This window comes from Macrotis lagotis, chromosome X (assembly GCF_037893015.1).
Source record: "Macrotis lagotis isolate mMagLag1 chromosome X, bilby.v1.9.chrom.fasta, whole genome shotgun sequence".
NCBI classification, from domain to species: Eukaryota; Metazoa; Chordata; class Mammalia; order Peramelemorphia; family Peramelidae; genus Macrotis; species Macrotis lagotis.
Window position 1 is genome coordinate 570,322,051 of NC_133666.1, and position 4,985 is coordinate 570,327,035.

The following is a 4,985-nucleotide window of genomic DNA, read 5'->3' on the forward strand; positions in this document are numbered from 1 at the left end:
CTAGTAGTTTTTTGGATGATTTCTTGGGATTCTGTAGGTATACAATCATGTCATCTGCAAAGAGTGAGTGTTTGTTTCTTTGTTCCCAACTTTAATTCATTCAATTTCTTTTTCTTTTCTAATTGTTGAAGCAAACATTTCTAATACGATATTGAACAGTAGACAGTAGTGGTGATAATAGGCATCCTTGTTTCACACCTGATCTTATTGGGAATGCCTCTAGTCTCTCCCAATTGAATATAATGCTTGTTGATGGTATCAGATAGATACTGCTTATAATTCAAAGAAACAGTCTATTTATTCCTATGTTCTCTAGTGTTTTTAGTAGGAATGGCTACTGTATTTTGTCAAAAGCTTTATCAGCATCTACTGTTATGATCATAAAATTTCTGATAGGTTTGTTGTTGATATAGTTGATTATACTAACAGTTTTCCAAATAATGAACCAACCCTGCATTCCTGGGATGAATCCTACTTGGTCAAAATGTATTACCCTAGTCATAAGTTGTTGTAATCATTTTGTTGATATTTTATTTAAGATTTTTGCATCTATATTCATCAGAGAGATAGGTGTATAATTTTCTTTCTCTGTTTTAACTCTTCCTGGTTTAGGTATCAGCCCCATGTTGGTTTCATAGAAAGAGTTAGTTAGGCAGAGTTCCACCTTCCCCTATTTTTCCAAACAGTTTATATAGAATTGGAATCAATTGTTCCTTAAAATTTTCATAGAATTCATTTGTGAATTTATCAAGTTCTGGAAACTTTTCTCATGGAGTTCCATAATGGCTTGTTGAATTTCTTTTTCAGACATAGGATTGTTTGGGTATTTAATCTCCTCTTCATTTAACCTGGGCAACTTATATTTTTGAAAATATTCATCCATTTCACTTAGATTGTCAAATTTATAGGCCAAGAGTTGGGCAAAATAAATCCAAATTATTATGTTAATTTCCTCCCTCTTTGGTGATGAGTTCACCTTTTCAAGTTATGATACTAGCAGTTTGGTTTTCTTCTTTTTTTAATCAAATTGACCAGTGGTTTATTAATTTTATTGTTTTTTCATAAAACAAACTTTTGGTTTTATTTATTAATTCAATAGATTTTTTGCTTTTACTTTTATTAATTTCTCCTTCAATTTTTACAATTTCCAATTTGGTATTTAATTGTGGATTTTTAATTTGTTCTTTTTCTAATTTTTTTTGTTGCATGTTTAGTTCATTGATTTCCTCTTTCTCTAATTTATTCAGGTAATCATTTAAAGATAAAATATATCCTCTGACAGCTGCTTTAAATGAATCCCATAGGTTTTAGTATGTTGTTTCACTGTTGTCATTATCTAGGATAAAATAATTAATACTTCCTATAATTTTTTTTGATCCACTCATTCTTTCAAATGAGGTTATTGATTTTCCAATTAGTTCTGGGTCTATATCTCCCTGGCCCAATATTGCATATGAATTTTATTGAATTGTGATCTGAGAAAGATGTACTCACTATTTCTGCCTTTCTGCACTTGATCATTAGGGTCCCCACCCCCCCCACCCCCAGTACATAGTCAATGTTTGTATAAGTGACATGTACTGCAGAGAAAAAGATTTATTCCTTTCTATGCCCAATCAATTTCCTCCATAAGTCTATCAAATCTAGTTTTTCTAATAATCTATATACCTCCTTAACTTTTTTCTTGTTTATATTATGATTCGATTGATCTAGATCTGAGAGTGTGAGAGGTTGAGGTCTCGCACTAGTAGAGTTTTGCTGTCTATGTCTTCCTGTAGTTCTTTCAGTTTCTTCTCTAAGAATTTGGATGCTATTCCATTACCTACATATATATTCAATATTGAAATCACATTATTGTCTATAGTACCTTTTGGGAGGATATAGTTTCCTTCCTTTATCTCTTTTAATGCTGTTTTTGCAGCTGCTTTGTCTGAGATAAGGATTGCTACCCCTGCTTTTTTCACTTCAGCTGAAGCAAAATATATTTTGCTCCAACCTTTTAACTTTACTCTATATGTATCTTTCTGCTTCAAATGACTTTCTTGTAAACAGCATAATTGTAGAATTCTGGTTTTTAATCCACTATGCTATTCATTTACATTATAAGGGAATTAACATTCAAAGTTATAATTACTAACTCTTTATTGTGCTCCATACTAATCTTGTCTCTGTTTATATTTTCCCCTCCCCCCTTATCTGCATTCCCCAGTATTTTGTTTCTGAATGCCAAACACTTCAGTGTGTTTGCTCTCCTGTAATCCACCCCCTCCCCTTTCTTTCCCCTTCCCTTTTTCCCTTTTCCCTTCCTTCTGTTAGTTCACCTTTTTTCTCCCCCTCCCTTTCTCTGCCCCTCCTCCCCTTTTCCCCTTTTAATACTTGAAAGGTTAGATGTTTTTTTAATTTTACTGATTATGTGTGTCAGTTAACCTTAAGTCAATTGAGATGAGAAGAAGATTCAGGTGTTTCTCATCTCCTCTCTTCCCCTGTTTTACCATAGGTATTTTGTACATCTTATTGTAATAAGATTTACCCCATTCAATCCCCTCCCTCCTCCAGTCTCCTTCCTATCCCCCTTTTTTAAGGAGGAGATGTTTTTAAATCATTCTATCTAAGTCATAGTAAATTTTGATTATCCTTCATTTCTACTTAAATACATGCTAATAGAGTTACAATTCTTGAGAATTATTAGAGTCATTCTTCCAAGTAGAGTTACAGCCAGTTACATCCCATTGGATAGCAGTCTCATGAATAAATCATGAGTGTCCATCACTTCTGGCTAGGTATATTCTCTCTGTTAGAGTTAAAATTCTCAAGAGTTATGAGAATCATTTTCCCATGCTGGGATATAGCCAGTTTCAACTTACTGGATAGCAGTTTTTTTTCTTTACACCCTTTTATTTTACCTTTTCATGTGTCTCTTGAACCTCCTGTTTGATGCTCAGATTTTCTATTTAGCTCTGGTCTTTTCATCAGGAATTTTTGGAATGCTTCCATTTCATTTAATGTCCATCTTTTCCCCTGAGAAAGAAAGCTCAACTTTGCAGGATAGTGGATTCTAGCCTTCATTCCAAGCTCTCTTGCTCTTCGAAATACTTCATTCCAGACCCTTTGATCCCTTAATGTTGATGGAGCCAGGTCCTGCATAATCCTTACTGTGGCTCCTTGGTATTTAAATTGTTTCTTTCTGGCTGCTTGCAGGATTTTCTTTTTTATCTGATAGTTCTGTAATTTGGCCACAACTTTCCTTGATGTTTTCATATTAGGATCTCTTTCTGGAGGGGATAAATGTATTCTTTCAATAAGTACTTTCCCCTCTGGTTCCATAATATCAGGGCAATTTTCCATCACTAGATACTGTAATATTCAATACAGGCTATTTTTTTCTTCTTCAATGTGTTCAGAAAGTCCAATAATTCTCAGGTTGCCCCTCCTTGACCTATTCTTGAGGTCAGTGGTTGTGCTGATGAGATATTTTACATTTTCTTCTATTTTTTTACATGTTTTGGTTTTGTTTGACAGGCTCTTGTTGTCTCATAAAGTCATTAGTTTCTCCAACTCCATTCTTTTTTTTTTTAGAGAGGAGTTTTCTTCATTTACCTTTTGCAACTCTTTTTCCAATTGGTCAATTCTATTTTTGAAAGAACTTTTTCCATTTGACCAAATGAAGTTTTGAGAGAATTATTTTCTTTTTTGCATTTGCCCAGTTGAGGATCTGAGATAATTATTCATTCTCATTTTGTATTTGTCCAATTGTATTTTCCAGTGATTTGTTTTCTTGTTTCAAATGTTAATCTTCTCTTGGGTTTCTTTTCCCAAATTTTCCAATTGATTTTTAAATTCCTTCCTTATTTCTTCAAGGAAGTCTTTCTGTGCTGGAGATCAGATCATATTCTCCTCAGAGGTTCTAGGTCTTTCTGAGTTAGGGTCTTTTCCTTCCAAGAATTTTTGTATGGATCCACCTTTCTGCTGACTTTTCTTCATTTTGATAAGACCTTGAATTGATTAGGCACTAGCTCACAGAAGTTTGGTGCTGGGATCCCTAGAGGCTTTACTCACTGAGTACAATACTTCCAGCCTGCCTGTAGGAAGTGCTGAATGCTTTTTCTTGAGTGTCTGTGACCTTGATTGATGCCTTCTCCCTTAGCCTGGAGGGAGTTGTTGAAGCTGTTAAAAACTTTTGTCTTCAGTCATTGGTGGGTTTTACCCTGGGTGAGGTAATTCCTCTCCCTATTGTCAGCTGAGTTGTTTCTTCTGCTCACACACCTGTTCCTGGAGGCAGAAGTAGTCTGTAATTGTGTTTATTCTGGGAAGAGGCCTCAGCAGCAATAGAGTGGTCAGACCAGAGGAGCCCAGGGATGGTTTCTGCAGCTCTCCCTCACTGGAACTCTCCCCCTTGCCCTTTTGGCAATCTCCAACACCAATGCCCCTGCTCCCTAGTAGACCCAAGCCCCATGGTCAACCAGGTTCTAGCCCCTCTGATCAAGCAGGTCTGGCTCTCAAGCCCTCAGGCTCCTGGCCCCACACTAATCAGTCTGATCTGAGAATGATCCAACCTCTTAGCCCAGACTCACCCATGACTTGCAGAAGACAAATCCTGAGGTAGATGTTTTTTCTCCTGGTTTTTCTTTCTGGGGTTTGTTGTTCAGATTTCTGTTAAGGGATTTGTTCCATATTATATATGGGGAAAGATCAGGAGACTTCAGAACTGTGCCTCTCTTTTCTCTACCATCTTGGCTGCTATTTCCTTTAATTTAAAAAAAAATCTCTGTTATCTTATTGTCTGATCTTGTTATCTCTTATACTTTGCTTCTTCCTTAAGGATATGATGTCTTTCTCATCACACTCAATTTGGATCAGTGCACAACTATTTCTATATTGTATCCCTCTTTATATTATGATTTCCTCAAGTGCAGAGACTGTCTTTTGCTTTTCTTCATAGCCTTAAACCTTAGCACATTGCCTGGAACATTGTAGTGCTTAAGAAA